The sequence below is a fragment of the Dendrobates tinctorius genome, unplaced genomic scaffold (genome assembly GCF_039654945.1).
Source record: "Dendrobates tinctorius isolate UK_male_01 unplaced genomic scaffold, ASM3965494v1 ptg000125l, whole genome shotgun sequence".
NCBI lineage: Eukaryota > Metazoa > Chordata > Amphibia > Anura > Dendrobatidae > Dendrobates > Dendrobates tinctorius.
In genome coordinates this window covers 22,345,477-22,364,733 of record NW_027361793.1, presented here as the reverse complement: position 1 = coordinate 22,364,733, position 19,257 = coordinate 22,345,477, and positions in this window count along the sequence as shown.

The window sequence follows — 19,257 nt, the reverse complement described above, 5'->3', positions numbered from 1 at the left end:
AATCCTGCATGATTCTACCAAGAAATGTGATTCTTCATTCAAAACGCTGGTTTTTGCTATTGGGCTCTATTGAATAATGAATGTTTTGAATTTTCTCCAAAAGTAAAGTAGTTGCAAACTCATGCTTTTAGAGACTTGTTTGGGCTCATGAGAGGAGTAGAAAAACATCAAAAATTTCAGTCCTGCATGATTCTACCAAGAAATGTGTGTTCATTGAAACCGCTGGTTTTTGATACTTTGGGCCCTATTGAATAATGAATGTTTTGAATTTTCTCCAAAAGTAAAGTAGTTGCAAACTCATCCTTTTAGAAACTTGTTTGGGCTGTTGAGAGGAGTAAAAAACCATCAAAAATTTCAATCCTGCATGATTTTACCAAGAAATGTGATTCTTCATTCAAAACCTGATTTTTGCTATTGGGCTCTATTGAATAGTGAATGTTTTGAATTTTCTCCAAAAGTAAAGTAGTTGCAAACTCATGCTTTTAGAGACTTGTTTGGGCTCATGAAAGGAGTAGAAAAACATCAAAAATTTCAGTCCTGCATGATTCTACCAAGACATGTGTGTTCATTGAAACGGCTGGTTTTTGATAGTTTGGGCCCTATTGAATAATGAATGTTTTGAATTTTCTCCAAAAGTAAAGTAGTTGCAAGCTCATCCTTTTAGAAACTTGTTTGGGCTGTTGAGAGGAGTAAAAAACCATCAAAAATTTCAATCCTGCATGATTCTACCAAGAAATGTGATTCTTCATTCAAAACGCTGGTTTTTGCTATTGGGCTCTATTGAATAATGAATGTTTTGAATTTTCTCCAAAAGTAAAGTAGTTGCAAACTCATGCTTTTAGAGACTTGTTTGGGCTCATGAGAGGAGTAGAAAAACATCAAAAATTTCAGTCCTGCATGATTCTACCAAGAAATGTGTGTTCATTGAAACCGCTGGTTTTTGATAGTTTGGGCCCTATTGAATAATGAATGTTTTGAATTTTCTCCAAAAGTAAAGTAGTTGCAAACTCATCCTTTTAGAAACTTGTTTGGGCTGTTGAGAGGAGTAAAAAAAAAACCATCAAAAATTTCAATCCTGCATGATTCTACCAAGAAATGTGATTCTTCATTCAAAACGCTGGTTTTTGCTATTGGGCTCTATTGAATAATGAATGTTTTGAATTTTCTCCAAAAGTAAAGTAGTTGCAAACTCATGCTTTTAGAGACTTGTTTGGGCTCATGAGAGGAGTAGAAAAACATCAAAAATTTCAGTCCTGCATGATTCTACCAAGAAATGTGTGTTCATTGAAACCGCTGGTTTTTGATAGTTTGGGCCCTATTGAATAATGAATGTTTTGAATTTTCTCCAAAAGTAAAGTAGTTGCAAACTCATCCTTTTAGAAACTTGTTTGGGCTGTTGAGAGGAGTAAAAAACCATCAAAAATTTCAATCCTGCATGATTCTACCAAGAAATGTGATTCTTCATTCAAAACCATGGTTTTTGCTATTGGGCTCTATTGAATAATGAATGTTTTGAATTTTCTCCAAAAGTAAAGTAGTTGCAAACTCATGCTTTTAGAGACTTGTTTGGGCTCATGAGAGGAGTAGAAAAACATCAAAAATTTCAGTCCTGCATGATTCTACCAAGAAATGTGTGTTCATTGAAACCGCTGGTTTTTGATAGTTTGGGCCCTATTGAATAATGAATGTTTTGAATTTTCTCCAAAAGTAAAGTAGTTGCAAACTCATCCTTTTAGAAACTTGTTTGGGCTGTTGAGAGGAGTAAAAAACCATCAAAAATTTCAATCCTGCATGATTTTACCAAGAAATGTGATTCTTCATTCAAAACCTGATTTTTGCTATTGGGCTCTATTGAATAGTGAATGTTTTGAATTTTCTCCAAAAGTAAAGTAGTTGCAAACTCATGCTTTTAGAGACTTGTTTGGGCTCATGAAAGGAGTAGAAAAACATCAAAAATTTCAGTCCTGCATGATTCTACCAAGAAATGTGTTCATTCAAACCGCTGGTTTTTGATAGTTTGGGCCCTATTGAATAATGAATGTTTTGAATTTTCTCCAAAAGTAAAGTAGTTGCAAACTCATCCTTTTAGAAACTTGTTTGGGCTGTTGAGAGGAGTAAAAAACCATCAAAAATTTCAATCCTGCATGATTCTACCAAGAAATGTGATTCTTCATTCAAAACGCTGGTTTTTGCTATTGGGCTCTATTGAATAATGAATGTTTTGAATTTTCTCCAAAAGTAAAGTAGTTGCAAACTCATGCTTTTAGAGACTTGTTTGGGCTCATGAGATGAGTAGAAAAACATCAAAAATTTCAGTCCTGCATGATTCTACCAAGACATGTGTGTTCATTGAAACGGCTGGTTTTTGATAGTTTGGGCCCTATTGAATAATGAATGTTTTGAATTTTCTCCAAAAGTAAAGTAGTTGCAAACTCATCCTTTTAGAAACTTGTTTGGCTGTTGAGAGGAGTAAAAAACCATCAAAAATTTCAATCCTGCATGATTCTACCAAGAAATGTGATTCTTCATTCAAAACGCTGGTTTTTGCTATTGGGCTCTATTGAATAATGAATGTTTTGAATTTTCTCCAAAAGTAAAGTAGTTGCAAACTCATGCTTTTAGAGACTTGTTTGGGCTCATGAGAGGAGTAGAAAAACATCAAAAATTTCAGTCCTGCATGATTCTACCAAGAAATGTGTGTTCATTGAAACCGCTGGTTTTTGATAGTTTGGGCCCTATTGAATAATGAATGTTTTGAATTTTCTCCAAAAGTAAAGTAGTTGCAAACTCATGCTTTTAGAGACTTGTTTGGGCTCATGAGAGGAGTAGAAAAACATCAAAAATTTCAGTCCTGCATGATTCTACCAAGAAATGTGTGTTCATTGAAACCGCTGGTTTTTGATAGTTTGGGCCCTATTGAATAATGAATGTTTTGAATTTTCTCCAAAAGTAAAGTAGTTGCAAACTCATCCTTTTAGAAACTTGTTTGGGCTGTTGAGAGGAGTAAAAAACCATCAAAAATTTCAATCCTGCATGATTCTACCAAGAAATGTGATTCTTCATTCAAAACGCTGGTTTTTGCTATTGGGCTCTATTGAATAATGAATGTTTTGAATTTTCTCCAAAAGTAAAGTAGTTGCAAACTCATGCTTTTAGAGACTTGTTTGGGCTCATGAGAGGAGTAGAAAAACATCAAAAATTTCAGTCCTGCATGATTCTACCAAGAAATGTGTGTTCATTGAAACCGCTGGTTTTTGATAGTTTGGGCCCTATTGAATAATGAATGTTTTGAATTTTCTCCAAAAGTAAAGTAGTTGCAAACTCATCCTTTTAGAAACTTGTTTGGGCTGTTGAGAGGAGTAAAAAACCATCCAAAATTTCAATCCTGCATGATTCTACCAAGAAATGTGATTCTTCATTCAAAACGCTGGTTTTTGCTATTGGGCTCTATTGAATAATGAATGTTTTGAATTTTCTCCAAAAGTAAAGTAGTTGCAAACTCATGCTTTTAGAGACTTGTTTGGGCTCATGAGAGGAGTAGGAAAACATCAAAAATTTCAGTCCTGCATGATTCTACCAAGAAATGTGTGTTCATTGAAACCGCTGGTTTTTGATAGTTTGGGCCCTATTGAATAATGAATGTTTTGAATTTTCTCCAAAAGTAAAGTAGTTGCAAACTCATCCTTTTAGAAACTTGTTTGGGCTGTTGAGAGGAGTAAAAAAAAAACCATCAAAAATTTCAATCCTGCATGATTCTACCAAGAAATGTGATTCTTCATTCAAAACGCTGGTTTTTGCTATTGGGCTCTATTGAATAATGAATGTTTTGAATTTTCTCCAAAAGTAAAGTAGTTGCAAACTCATGCTTTTAGAGACTTGTTTGGGCTCATGAGAGGAGTAGAAAAACATCAAAAATTTCAGTCCTGCATGATTCTACCAAGAAATGTGTGTTCATTGAAACCGCTGGTTTTTGATAGTTTGGGCCCTATTGAATAATGAATGTTTTGAATTTTCTCCAAAAGTAAAGTAGTTGCAAACTCATCCTTTTAGAAACTTGTTTGGGCTGTTGAGAGGAGTAAAAAACCATCAAAAATTTCAATCCTGCATGATTCTACCAAGAAATGTGATTCTTCATTCAAAACCATGGTTTTTGCTATTGGGCTCTATTGAATAATGAATGTTTTGAATTTTCTCCAAAAGTAAAGTAGTTGCAAACTCATGCTTTTAGAGACTTGTTTGGGCTCATGAGAGGAGTAGAAAAACATCAAAAATTTCAGTCCTGCATGATTCTACCAAGAAATGTGTGTTCATTGAAACCGCTGGTTTTTGATAGTTTGGGCCCTATTGAATAATGAATGTTTTGAATTTTCTCCAAAAGTAAAGTAGTTGCAAACTCATCCTTTTAGAAACTTGTTTGGGCTGTTGAGAGGAGTAAAAAACCATCAAAAATTTCAATCCTGCATGATTTTACCAAGAAATGTGATTCTTCATTCAAAACCTGATTTTTGCTATTGGGCTCTATTGAATAGTGAATGTTTTGAATTTTCTCCAAAAGTAAAGTAGTTGCAAACTCATGCTTTTAGAGACTTGTTTGGGCTCATGAAAGTAGAAAAACATCAAAAATTTCAGTCCTGCATGATTCTACCAAGAAATGTGTTCATTCAAACCGCTGGTTTTTGATAGTTTGGGCCCTATTGAATAATGAATGTTTTGAATTTTCTCCAAAAGTAAAGTAGTTGCAAACTCATCCTTTTAGAAACTTGTTTGGGCTGTTGAGAGGAGTAAAAAACCATCAAAAATTTCAATCCTGCATGATTCTATCAAGAAATGTGATTCTTCATTCAAAACGCTGGTTTTTGCTATTGGGCTCTATTGAATAATGAATGTTTTGAATTTTCTCCAAAAGTAAAGTAGTTGCAAACTCATGCTTTTAGAGACTTGTTTGGGCTCATGATAGGAGTAGAAAAACATCAAAAATTTCAGTCCTGCATGATTCTACCAAGAAATGTGTGTTCATTGAAACCGCTGGTTTTTGATACTTTGGGCCCTATTGAATAATGAATGTTTTGAATTTTCTCCAAAAGTAAAGTAGTTGCAAACTCATCCTTTTAGAAACTTGTTTGGGCTGTTGAGAGGAGTAAAAAACCATCAAAAATTTCAATCCTGCATGATTTTACCAAGAAATGTGATTCTTCATTCAAAACCTGATTTTTGCTATTGGGCTCTATTGAATAGTGAATGTTTTGAATTTTCTCCAAAAGTAAAGTAGTTGCAAACTCATGCTTTTAGAGACTTGTTTGGGCTCATGAAAGGAGTAGAAAAACATCAAAAATTTCAGTCCTGCATGATTCTACCAAGAAATGTGTTCATTCAAACCGCTGGTTTTTGATAGTTTGGGCCCTATTGAATAATGAATGTTTTGAATTTTCTCCAAAAGTAAAGTAGTTGCAAACTCATCCTTTTAGAAACTTGTTTGGGCTGTTGAGAAGAGTAAAAAACCATCAAAAATTTCAATCCTGCATGATTCTACCAAGAAATGTGATTCTTCATTCAAAACGCTGGTTTTTGCTATTGGGCTCTATTGAATAATGAATGTTTTGAATTTTCTCCAAAAGTAAAGTAGTTGCAAACTCATGCTTTTAGAGACTTGTTTGGGCTCATGAGATGAGTAGAAAAACATCAAAAATTTCAGTCCTGCATGATTCTACCAAGACATGTGTGTTCATTGAAACGGCTGGTTTTTGATAGTTTGGGCCCTATTGAATAATGAATGTTTTGAATTTTCTCCAAAAGTAAAGTAGTTGCAAACTCATCCTTTTAGAAACTTGTTTGGGCTGTTGAGAGGAGTAAAAAACCATCAAAAATTTCAATCCTGCATGATTCTACCAAGAAATGTGATTCTTCATTCAAAACGCTGGTTTTTGCTATTGGGCTCTATTGAATAATGAATGTTTTGAATTTTCTCCAAAAGTAAAGTAGTTGCAAACTCATGCTTTTAGAGACTTGTTTGGGCTCATGAGAGGAGTAGAAAAACATCAAAAATTTCAGTCCTGCATGATTCTACCAAGAAATGTGTGTTCATTGAAACCGCTGGTTTTTGATAGTTTGGGCCCTATTGAATAATGAATGTTTTGAATTTTCTCCAAAAGTAAAGTAGTTGCAAACTCATCCTTTTAGAAACTTGTTTGGGCTGTTGAGAGGAGTAAAAAAAAAACCATCAAAAATTTCAATCCTGCATGATTCTACCAAGAAATGTGATTCTTCATTCAAAACGCTGGTTTTTGCTATTGGGCTCTATTGAATAATGAATGTTTTGAATTTTCTCCAAAAGTAAAGTAGTTGCAAACTCATGCTTTTAGAGACTTGTTTGGGCTCATGAGAGGAGTAGAAAAACATCAAAAATTTCAGTCCTGCATGATTCTACCAAGAAATGTGTGTTCATTGAAACCGCTGGTTTTTGATAGTTTGGGCCCTATTGAATAATGAATGTTTTGAATTTTCTCCAAAAGTAAAGTAGTTGCAAACTCATCCTTTTAGAAACTTGTTTGGGCTGTTGAGAGGAGTAAAAAACCATCAAAAATTTCAATCCTGCATGATTCTACCAAGAAATGTGATTCTTCATTCAAAACCATGGTTTTTGCTATTGGGCTCTATTGAATAATGAATGTTTTGAATTTTCTCCAAAAGTAAAGTAGTTGCAAACTCATGCTTTTAGAGACTTGTTTGGGCTCATGAGAGGAGTAGAAAAACATCAAAAATTTCAGTCCTGCATGATTCTACCAAGAAATGTGTGTTCATTGAAACCGCTGGTTTTTGATAGTTTGGGCCCTATTGAATAATGAATGTTTTGAATTTTCTCCAAAAGTAAAGTAGTTGCAAACTCATCCTTTTAGAAACTTGTTTGGGCTGTTGAGAGGAGTAAAAAACCATCAAAAATTTCAATCCTGCATGATTTTACCAAGAAATGTGATTCTTCATTCAAAACCTGATTTTTGCTATTGGGCTCTATTGAATAGTGAATGTTTTGAATTTTCTCCAAAAGTAAAGTAGTTGCAAACTCATGCTTTTAGAGACTTGTTTGGGCTCATGAAAGGAGTAGAAAAACATCAAAAATTTCAGTCCTGCATGATTCTACCAAGAAATGTGTTCATTCAAACCGCTGGTTTTTGATAGTTTGGGCCCTATTGAATAATGAATGTTTTGAATTTTCTCCAAAAGTAAAGTAGTTGCAAACTCATCCTTTTAGAAACTTGTTTGGGCTGTTGAGAGGAGTAAAAAACCATCAAAAATTTCAATCCTGCATGATTCTACCAAGAAATGTGATTCTTCATTCAAAACGCTGGTTTTTGCTATTGGGCTCTATTGAATAATGAATGTTTTGAATTTTCTCCAAAAGTAAAGTAGTTGCAAACTCATGCTTTTAGAGACTTGTTTGGGCTCATGAGATGAGTAGAAAAACATCAAAAATTTCAGTCCTGCATGATTCTACCAAGACATGTGTGTTCATTGAAACGGCTGGTTTTTGATAGTTTGGGCCCTATTGAATAATGAATGTTTTGAATTTTCTCCAAAAGTAAAGTAGTTGCAAACTCATCCTTTTAGAAACTTGTTTGGGCTGTTGAGAGGAGTAAAAAACCATCAAAAATTTCAATCCTGCATGATTCTACCAAGAAATGTGATTCTTCATTCAAAACGCTGGTTTTTGCTATTGGGCTCTATTGAATAATGAATGTTTTGAATTTTCTCCAAAAGTAAAGTAGTTGCAAACTCATGCTTTTAGAGACTTGTTTGGGCTCATGAGAGGAGTAGAAAAACATCAAAAATTTCAGTCCTGCATGATTCTACCAAGAAATGTGTGTTCATTGAAACCGCTGGTTTTTGATAGTTTGGGCCCTATTGAATAATGAATGTTTTGAATTTTCTCCAAAAGTAAAGTAGTTGCAAACTCATGCTTTTAGAGACTTGTTTGGGCTCATGAGAGGAGTAGAAAAACATCAAAAATTTCAGTCCTGCATGATTCTACCAAGAAATGTGTGTTCATTGAAACCGCTGGTTTTTGATAGTTTGGGCCCTATTGAATAATGAATGTTTTGAATTTTCTCCAAAAGTAAAGTAGTTGCAAACTCATCCTTTTAGAAACTTGTTTGGGCTGTTGAGAGGAGTAAAAAAAAAACCATCAAAAATTTCAATCCTGCATGATTCTACCAAGAAATGTGATTCTTCATTCAAAACGCTGGTTTTTGCTATTGGGCTCTATTGAATAATGAATGTTTTGAATTTTCTCCAAAAGTAAAGTAGTTGCAAACTCATGCTTTTAGAGACTTGTTTGGGCTCATGAGAGGAGTAGAAAAACATCAAAAATTTCAGTCCTGCATGATTCTACCAAGAAATGTGTGTTCATTGAAACCGCTGGTTTTTGATAGTTTGGGCCCTATTGAATAATGAATGTTTTGAATTTTCTCCAAAAGTAAAGTAGTTGCAAACTCATCCTTTTAGAAACTTGTTTGGGCTGTTGAGAGGAGTAAAAAACCATCAAAAATTTCAATCCTGCATGATTCTACCAAGAAATGTGATTCTTCATTCAAAACCATGGTTTTTGCTATTGGGCTCTATTGAATAATGAATGTTTTGAATTTTCTCCAAAAGTAAAGTAGTTGCAAACTCATGCTTTTAGAGACTTGTTTGGGCTCATGAGAGGAGTAGAAAAACATCAAAAATTTCAGTCCTGCATGATTCTACCAAGAAATGTGTGTTCATTGAAACCGCTGGTTTTTGATAGTTTGGGCCCTATTGAATAATGAATGTTTTGAATTTTCTCCAAAAGTAAAGTAGTTGCAAACTCATCCTTTTAGAAACTTGTTTGGGCTGTTGAGAGGAGTAAAAAACCATCAAAAATTTCAATCCTGCATGATTTTACCAAGAAATGTGATTCTTCATTCAAAACCTGATTTTTGCTATTGGGCTCTATTGAATAGTGAATGTTTTGAATTTTCTCCAAAAGTAAAGTAGTTGCAAACTCATGCTTTTAGAGACTTGTTTGGGCTCATGAAAGGAGTAGAAAAACATCAAAAATTTCAGTCCTGCATGATTCTACCAAGAAATGTGTTCATTCAAACCGCTGGTTTTTGATAGTTTGGGCCCTATTGAATAATGAATGTTTTGAATTTTCTCCAAAAGTAAAGTAGTTGCAAACTCATCCTTTTAGAAACTTGTTTGGGCTGTTGAGAGGAGTAAAAAACCATCAAAAATTTCAATCCTGCATGATTCTACCAAGAAATGTGATTCTTCATTCAAAACGCTGGTTTTTGCTATTGGGCTCTATTGAATAATGAATGTTTTGAATTTTCTCCAAAAGTAAAGTAGTTGCAAACTCATGCTTTTAGAGACTTGTTTGGGCTCATGAGATGAGTAGAAAAACATCAAAAATTTCAGTCCTGCATGATTCTACCAAGACATGTGTGTTCATTGAAACGGCTGGTTTTTGATAGTTTGGGCCCTATTGAATAATGAATGTTTTGAATTTTCTCCAAAAGTAAAGTAGTTGCAAACTCATCCTTTTAGAAACTTGTTTGGGCTGTTGAGAGGAGTAAAAAACCATCAAAAATTTCAATCCTGCATGATTCTACCAAGAAATGTGATTCTTCATTCAAAACGCTGGTTTTTGCTATTGGGCTCTATTGAATAATGAATGTTTTGAATTTTCTCCAAAAGTAAAGTAGTTGCAAACTCATGCTTTTAGAGACTTGTTTGGGCTCATGAGAGGAGTAGAAAAACATCAAAAATTTCAGTCCTGCATGATTCTACCAAGAAATGTGTGTTCATTGAAACCGCTGGTTTTTGATAGTTTGGGCCCTATTGAATAATGAATGTTTTGAATTTTCTCCAAAAGTAAAGTAGTTGCAAACTCATGCTTTTAGAGACTTGTTTGGGCTCATGAGAGGAGTAGAAAAACATCAAAAATTTCAGTCCTGCATGATTCTACCAAGAAATGTGTGTTCATTGAAACCGCTGGTTTTTGATAGTTTGGGCCCTATTGAATAATGAATGTTTTGAATTTTCTCCAAAAGTAAAGTAGTTGCAAACTCATCCTTTTAGAAACTTGTTTGGGCTGTTGAGAGGAGTAAAAAACCATCAAAAATTTCAATCCTGCATGATTCTACCAAGAAATGTGATTCTTCATTCAAAACGCTGGTTTTTGCTATTGGGCTCTATTGAATAATGAATGTTTTGAATTTTCTCCAAAAGTAAAGTAGTTGCAAACTCATGCTTTTAGAGACTTGTTTGGGCTCATGAGAGGAGTAGAAAAACATCAAAAATTTCAGTCCTGCATGATTCTACCAAGAAATGTGTGTTCATTGAAACCGCTGGTTTTTGATAGTTTGGGCCCTATTGAATAATGAATGTTTTGAATTTTCTCCAAAAGTAAAGTAGTTGCAAACTCATCCTTTTAGAAACTTGTTTGGGCTGTTGAGAGGAGTAAAAAACCATCCAAAATTTCAATCCTGCATGATTCTACCAAGAAATGTGATTCTTCATTCAAAACGCTGGTTTTTGCTATTGGGCTCTATTGAATAATGAATGTTTTGAATTTTCTCCAAAAGTAAAGTAGTTGCAAACTCATGCTTTTAGAGACTTGTTTGGGCTCATGAGAGGAGTAGGAAAACATCAAAAATTTCAGTCCTGCATGATTCTACCAAGAAATGTGTGTTCATTGAAACCGCTGGTTTTTGATAGTTTGGGCCCTATTGAATAATGAATGTTTTGAATTTTCTCCAAAAGTAAAGTAGTTGCAAACTCATCCTTTTAGAAACTTGTTTGGGCTGTTGAGAGGAGTAAAAAAAAAACCATCAAAAATTTCAATCCTGCATGATTCTACCAAGAAATGTGATTCTTCATTCAAAACGCTGGTTTTTGCTATTGGGCTCTATTGAATAATGAATGTTTTGAATTTTCTCCAAAAGTAAAGTAGTTGCAAACTCATGCTTTTAGAGACTTGTTTGGGCTCATGAGAGGAGTAGAAAAACATCAAAAATTTCAGTCCTGCATGATTCTACCAAGAAATGTGTGTTCATTGAAACCGCTGGTTTTTGATAGTTTGGGCCCTATTGAATAATGAATGTTTTGAATTTTCTCCAAAAGTAAAGTAGTTGCAAACTCATCCTTTTAGAAACTTGTTTGGGCTGTTGAGAGGAGTAAAAAACCATCAAAAATTTCAATCCTGCATGATTCTACCAAGAAATGTGATTCTTCATTCAAAACCATGGTTTTTGCTATTGGGCTCTATTGAATAATGAATGTTTTGAATTTTCTCCAAAAGTAAAGTAGTTGCAAACTCATGCTTTTAGAGACTTGTTTGGGCTCATGAGAGGAGTAGAAAAACATCAAAAATTTCAGTCCTGCATGATTCTACCAAGAAATGTGTGTTCATTGAAACCGCTGGTTTTTGATAGTTTGGGCCCTATTGAATAATGAATGTTTTGAATTTTCTCCAAAAGTAAAGTAGTTGCAAACTCATCCTTTTAGAAACTTGTTTGGGCTGTTGAGAGGAGTAAAAAACCATCAAAAATTTCAATCCTGCATGATTTTACCAAGAAATGTGATTCTTCATTCAAAACCTGATTTTTGCTATTGGGCTCTATTGAATAGTGAATGTTTTGAATTTTCTCCAAAAGTAAAGTAGTTGCAAACTCATGCTTTTAGAGACTTGTTTGGGCTCATGAAAGGAGTAGAAAAACATCAAAAATTTCAGTCCTGCATGATTCTACCAAGAAATGTGTTCATTCAAACCGCTGGTTTTTGATAGTTTGGGCCCTATTGAATAATGAATGTTTTGAATTTTCTCCAAAAGTAAAGTAGTTGCAAACTCATCCTTTTAGAAACTTGTTTGGGCTGTTGAGAGGAGTAAAAAACCATCAAAAATTTCAATCCTGCATGATTCTACCAAGAAATGTGATTCTTCATTCAAAACGCTGGTTTTTGCTATTGGGCTCTATTGAATAATGAATGTTTTGAATTTTCTCCAAAAGTAAAGTAGTTGCAAACTCATGCTTTTAGAGACTTGTTTGGGCTCATGAGAGGAGTAGAAAAACATCAAAAATTTCAGTCCTGCATGATTCTACCAAGAAATGTGTGTTCATTGAAACCGCTGGTTTTTGATAGTTTGGGCCCTATTGAATAATGAATGTTTTGAATTTTCTCCAAAAGTAAAGTAGTTGCAAACTCATGCTTTTAGAGACTTGTTTGGGCTCATGAGAGGAGTAGAAAAACATCAAAAATTTCAGTCCTGCATGATTCTACCAAGAAATGTGTGTTCATTGAAACCGCTGGTTTTTGATAGTTTGGGCCCTATTGAATAATGAATGTTTTGAATTTTCTCCAAAAGTAAAGTAGTTGCAAACTCATCCTTTTAGAAACTTGTTTGGGCTGTTGAGAGGAGTAAAAAACCATCAAAAATTTCAATCCTGCATGATTCTACCAAGAAATGTGATTCTTCATTCAAAACGCTGGTTTTTGCTATTGGGCTCTATTGAATAATGAATGTTTTGAATTTTCTCCAAAAGTAAAGTAGTTGCAAACTCATGCTTTTAGAGACTTGTTTGGGCTCATGAGAGGAGTAGAAAAACATCAAAAATTTCAGTCCTGCATGATTCTACCAAGAAATGTGTGTTCATTGAAACCGCTGGTTTTTGATAGTTTGGGCCCTATTGAATAATGAATGTTTTGAATTTTCTCCAAAAGTAAAGTAGTTGCAAACTCATCCTTTTAGAAACTTGTTTGGGCTGTTGAGAGGAGTAAAAAACCATCCAAAATTTCAATCCTGCATGATTCTACCAAGAAATGTGATTCTTCATTCAAAACGCTGGTTTTTGCTATTGGGCTCTATTGAATAATGAATGTTTTGAATTTTCTCCAAAAGTAAAGTAGTTGCAAACTCATGCTTTTAGAGACTTGTTTGGGCTCATGAGAGGAGTAGGAAAACATCAAAAATTTCAGTCCTGCATGATTCTACCAAGAAATGTGTGTTCATTGAAACCGCTGGTTTTTGATAGTTTGGGCCCTATTGAATAATGAATGTTTTGAATTTTCTCCAAAAGTAAAGTAGTTGCAAACTCATCCTTTTAGAAACTTGTTTGGGCTGTTGAGAGGAGTAAAAAAAAAACCATCAAAAATTTCAATCCTGCATGATTCTACCAAGAAATGTGATTCTTCATTCAAAACGCTGGTTTTTGCTATTGGGCTCTATTGAATAATGAATGTTTTGAATTTTCTCCAAAAGTAAAGTAGTTGCAAACTCATGCTTTTAGAGACTTGTTTGGGCTCATGAGAGGAGTAGAAAAACATCAAAAATTTCAGTCCTGCATGATTCTACCAAGAAATGTGTGTTCATTGAAACCGCTGGTTTTTGATAGTTTGGGCCCTATTGAATAATGAATGTTTTGAATTTTCTCCAAAAGTAAAGTAGTTGCAAACTCATCCTTTTAGAAACTTGTTTGGGCTGTTGAGAGGAGTAAAAAACCATCAAAAATTTCAATCCTGCATGAATCTACCAAGAAATGTGATTCTTCATTCAAAACGCTGGTTTTTGCTATTGGGCTCTATTGAATAATGAATGTTTTGAATTTTCTCCAAAAGTAAAGTAGTTGCAAACTCATGCTTTTAGAGACTTGTTTGGGCTCATGAGAGGAGTAGAAAAACATCAAAAATTTCAGTCCTGCATGATTCTACCAAGAAATGTGTGTTCATTGAAACCGCTGGTTTTTGATAGTTTGGGCCCTATTGAATAATGAATGTTTTGAATTTTCTCCAAAAGTAAAGTAGTTGCAAACTCATCCTTTTAGAAACTTGTTTGGGCTGTTGAGAGGAGTAAAAAACCATCAAAAATTTCAATCCTGCATGATTTTACCAAGAAATGTGATTCTTCATTCAAAACCTGATTTTTGCTATTGGGCTCTATTGAATAGTGAATGTTTTGAATTTTCTCCAAAAGTAAAGTAGTTGCAAACTCATGCTTTTAGAGACTTGTTTGGGCTCATGAAAGGAGTAGAAAAACATCAAAAATTTCAGTCCTGCATGATTCTACCAAGAAATGTGTTCATTCAAACCGCTGGTTTTTGATAGTTTGGGCCCTATTGAATAATGAATGTTTTGAATTTTCTCCAAAAGTAAAGTAGTTGCAAACTCATCCTTTTAGAAACTTGTTTGGGCTGTTGAGAGGAGTAAAAAACCATCAAAAATTTCAATCCTGCATGATTCTACCAAGAAATGTGATTCTTCATTCAAAACGCTGGTTTTTGCTATTGGGCTCTATTGAATAATGAATGTTTTGAATTTTCTCCAAAAGTAAAGTAGTTGCAAACTCATGCTTTTAGAGACTTGTTTGGGCTCATGAGAGGAGTAGAAAAACATCAAAAATTTCAGTCCTGCATGATTCTACCAAGAAATGTGTGTTCATTGAAACCGCTGGTTTTTGATAGTTTGGGCCCTATTGAATAATGAATGTTTTGAATTTTCTCCAAAAGTAAAGTAGTTGCAAACTCATGCTTTTAGAGACTTGTTTGGGCTCATGAGAGGAGTAGAAAAACATCAAAAATTTCAGTCCTGCATGATTCTACCAAGAAATGTGTGTTCATTGAAACCGCTGGTTTTTGATAGTTTGGGCCCTATTGAATAATGAATGTTTTGAATTTTCTCCAAAAGTAAAGTAGTTGCAAACTCATCCTTTTAGAAACTTGTTTGGGCTGTTGAGAGGAGTAAAAAACCATCAAAAATTTCAATCCTGCATGATTCTACCAAGAAATGTGATTCTTCATTCAAAACGCTGGTTTTTGCTATTGGGCTCTATTGAATAATGAATGTTTTGAATTTTCTCCAAAAGTAAAGTAGTTGCAAACTCATGCTTTTAGAGACTTGTTTGGGCTCATGAGAGGAGTAGAAAAACATCAAAAATTTCAGTCCTGCATGATTCTACCAAGAAATGTGTGTTCATTGAAACCGCTGGTTTTTGATAGTTTGGGCCCTATTGAATAATGAATGTTTTGAATTTTCTCCAAAAGTAAAGTAGTTGCAAACTCATCCTTTTAGAAACTTGTTTGGGCTGTTGAGAGGAGTAAAAAACCATCCAAAATTTCAATCCTGCATGATTCTACCAAGAAATGTGATTCTTCATTCAAAACGCTGGTTTTTGCTATTGGGCTCTATTGAATAATGAATGTTTTGAATTTTCTCCAAAAGTAAAGTAGTTGCAAACTCATGCTTTTAGAGACTTGTTTGGGCTCATGAGAGGAGTAGGAAAACATCAAAAATTTCAGTCCTGCATGATTCTACCAAGAAATGTGTGTTCATTGAAACCGCTGGTTTTTGATAGTTTGGGCCCTATTGAATAATGAATGTTTTGAATTTTCTCCAAAAGTAAAGTAGTTGCAAACTCATCCTTTTAGAAACTTGTTTGGGCTGTTGAGAGGAGTAAAAAACCATCAAAAATTTCAATCCTGCATGATTCTACCAAGAAATGTGATTCTTCATTCAAAACGCTGGTTTTTGCTATTGGGCTCTATTGAATAATGAATGTTTTGAATTTTCTCCAAAAGTAAAGTAGTTGCAAACTCATGCTTTTAGAGACTTGTTTGGGCTCATGAGAGGAGTAGAAAAACATCAAAAATTTCAGTCCTGCATGATTCTACCAAGAAATGTGTGTTCATTGAAATCGCTGGTTTTTGATAGTTTGGGCCCTATTGAATAATGAATGTTTTGAATTATCTCCAAAAGTAAAGTAGTTGCAAACTCATCCTTTTAGAAACTTGTTTGGGCTGTTGAGAGGAGTAAAAAACCATCAAAAATTTCAATCCTGCATGATTTTACCAAGAAATGTGATTCTTCATTCAAAACCTGATTTTTGCTATTGGGCTCTATTGAATAGTGAATGTTTTGAATTTTCTCCAAAAGTAAAGTAGTTGCAAACTCATGCTTTTAGAGACTTGTTTGGGCTCATGAAAGGAGTAGAAAAACATCAAAAATGTCAGTCCTGCATGATTCTACCAAGAAATGTGTTCATTCAAACCGCTGGTTTTTGATAGTTTGGGCCCTATTGAATAATGAATGTTTTGAATTTTCTCCAAAAGTAAAGTAGTTGCAAACTCATCCTTTTAGAAACTTGTTTGGGCTGTTGAGAGGAGTAAAAAACCATCAAAAATTTCAATCCTGCATGATTCTACCAAGAAATGTGATTCTTCATTCAAAACGCTGGTTTTTGCTATTGGGCTCTATTGAATAATGAATGTTTTGAATTTTCTCCAAAAGTAAAGTAGTTGCAAACTCATGCTTTTAGAGACTTGTTTGGGCTCATGAGAGGAGTAGAAAAACATCAAAAATTTCAGTCCTGCATGATTCTACCAAGAAATGTGTGTTCATTGAAACCGCTGGTTTTTGATAGTTTGGGCCCTATTGAATAATGAATGTTTTGAATTTTCTCCAAAAGTAAAGTAGTTGCAAACTCATCCTTTTAGAAACTTGTTTGGGCTGTTGAGAGGAGTAAAAAACCATCCAAAATTTCAATCCTGCATGATTCTACCAAGAAATGTGATTCTTCATTCAAAACGCTGGTTTTTGCTATTGGGCTCTATTGAATAATGAATGTTTTGAATTTTCTCCAAAAGTAAAGTAGTTGCAAACTCATGCTTTTAGAGACTTGTTTGGGCTCATGAGAGGAGTAGAAAAACATCAAAAATTTCAGTCCTGCATGATTCTACCAAGAAATGTGTGTTCATTGAAACCGCTGGTTTTTGATAGTTTGGGCCCTATTGAATAATGAATGTTTTGAATTTTCTCCAAAAGTAAAGTAGTTGCAAACTCATCCTTTTAGAAACTTGTTTGGGCTGTTGAGAGGAGTAAAAAACCATCCAAAATTTCAATCCTGCATGATTCTACCAAGAAATGTGATTCTTCATTCAAAACGCTGGTTTTTGCTATTGGGCTCTATTGAATAATGAATGTTTTGAATTTTCTCCAAAAGTAAAGTAGTTGCAAACTCATGCTTTTAGAGACTTGTTTGGGCTCATGAGAGGAGTAGGAAAACATCAAAAATTTCAGTCCTGCATGATTCTACCAAGAAATGTGTGTTCATTGAAACCGCTGGTTTTTGATAGTTTGGGCCCTATTGAATAATGAATGTTTTGAATTTTCTCCAAAAGTAAAGTAGTTGCAAACTCATCCTTTTAGAAACTTGTTTGGGCTGTTGAGAGGAGTAAAAAACCATCAAAAATTTCAATCCTGCATGATTCTACCAAGAAATGTGATTCTTCATTCAAAACGCTGGTTTTTGCTATTGGGCTCTATTGAATAATGAATGTTTTGAATTTTCTCCAAAAGTAAAGTAGTTGCAAACTCATGCTTTTAGAGACTTGTTTGGGCTCATGAGAGGAGTAGAAAAACATCAAAAATTTCAGTCCTGCATGATTCTACCAAGAAATGTGTGTTCATTGAAACCGCTGGTTTTTGATAGTTTGGGCCCTATTGAATAATGAATGTTTTGAATTTTCTCCAAAAGTAAAGTAGTTGCAAACTCATCCTTTTAGAAACTTGTTTGGGCTGTTGAGAGGAGTAAAAAACCATCAAAAATTTCAATCCTGCATGATTTTACCAAGAAATGTGATTCTTCATTCAAAACCTGATTTTTGCTATTGGGCTCTATTGAATAGTGAATGTTTTGAATTTTCTCCAAAAGTAAAGTAGTTGCAAACTCATGCTTTTAGAGACTTGTTTGGGCTCATGAAAGGAGTAGAAAAACATCAAAAATTTCAGTCCTGCATGATTCTACCAAGAAATGTGTTCATTCAAACCGCTGGTTTTTGATAGTTTGGGCCCTATTGAATAATGAATGTTTTGAATTTTCTCCAAAAGTAAAGTAGTTGCAAACTCATCCTTTTAGAAACTTGTTTGGGCTGTTGAGAGGAGTAAAAAAACATCAAAAATTTCAATCCTGCATGATTCTACCAAGAAATGTGATTCTTCATTCAAAACGCTGGTTTTTGCTATTGGGCTCTATTGAATAATGAATGTTTTGAATTTTCTCCAAAAGTAAAGTAGTTGCAAACTCATGCTTTTAGAGACTTGTTTGGGCTCATGAGATGAGTAGAAAAACATCAAAAATTTCAGTCCTGCATGATTCTACCAAGACATGTGTTTTCATTGAAACGGCTGGTTTTTGATAGTTTGGGCCCTATTGAATAATGAATGTTTTGAATTTTCTCCAAAAGTAAAGTAGTTGCAAACTCATCCTTTTAGAAACTTGTTTGGGCTGTTGAGAGGAGTAAAAAACCATCAAAAATTTCAATCCTGCATGATTCTACCAAGAAATGTGATTCTTCATTCAAAACGCTGGTTTTTGCTATTGGGCTCTATTGAATAATGAATGTTTTGAATTTTCTCCAAAAGTAAAGTAGTTGCAAACTCATGCTTTTAGAGACTTGTTTGGGCTCATGAGAGGAGTAGAAAAACCATCAAAAATTTCATTCCTGCATGATTCTACCAAGAAATGTGTGTTGATTCAAACCGCTGGTTTTTGATAGTTTGGGCCCTATTGAATAATGAATGTTTTGAATTTTCTCCAAAAGTAAAGTAGTTGCAAACTCATGCTTTTAGAGACTTGTTTGGGCTCATGAGAGGAGTAGAAAAACATCAAAAATTTCAGTCCTGCATGATTCTACCAAGAAATGTGTGTTCATTGAAACCGCTGGTTTTTGATAGTTTGGGCCCTATTGAATAATGAATGTTTTGAATTTTCTCCAAAAGTAAAGTAGTTGCAAACTCATCCTTTTAGAAACTTGTTTGGGCTGTTGAGAGGAGTAAAAAACCATCAAAAATTTCAATCCTGCATGATTCTACCAAGAAATGTGATTCTTCATTCAAAACGCTGGTTTTTGCTATTGGGCTCTATTGAATAATGAATGTTTTGAATTTTCTCCAAAAGTAAAGTAGTTGCAAACTCATGCTTTTAGAGACTTGTTTGGGCTCATGAGAGGAGTAGAAAAACATCAAAAATTTCAGTCCTGCATGATTCTACCAAGAAATGTGTGTTCATTGAAACCGCTGGTTTTTGATAGTTTGGGCCCTATTGAATAATGAATGTTTTGAATTTTCTCCAAAAGTAAAGTAGTTGCAAACTCATCCTTTTAGAAACTTGTTTGGGCTGTTGAGAGGAGTAAAAAACCATCAAAAATTTCAATCCTGCATGATTTTACCAAGAAATGTGATTCTTCATTC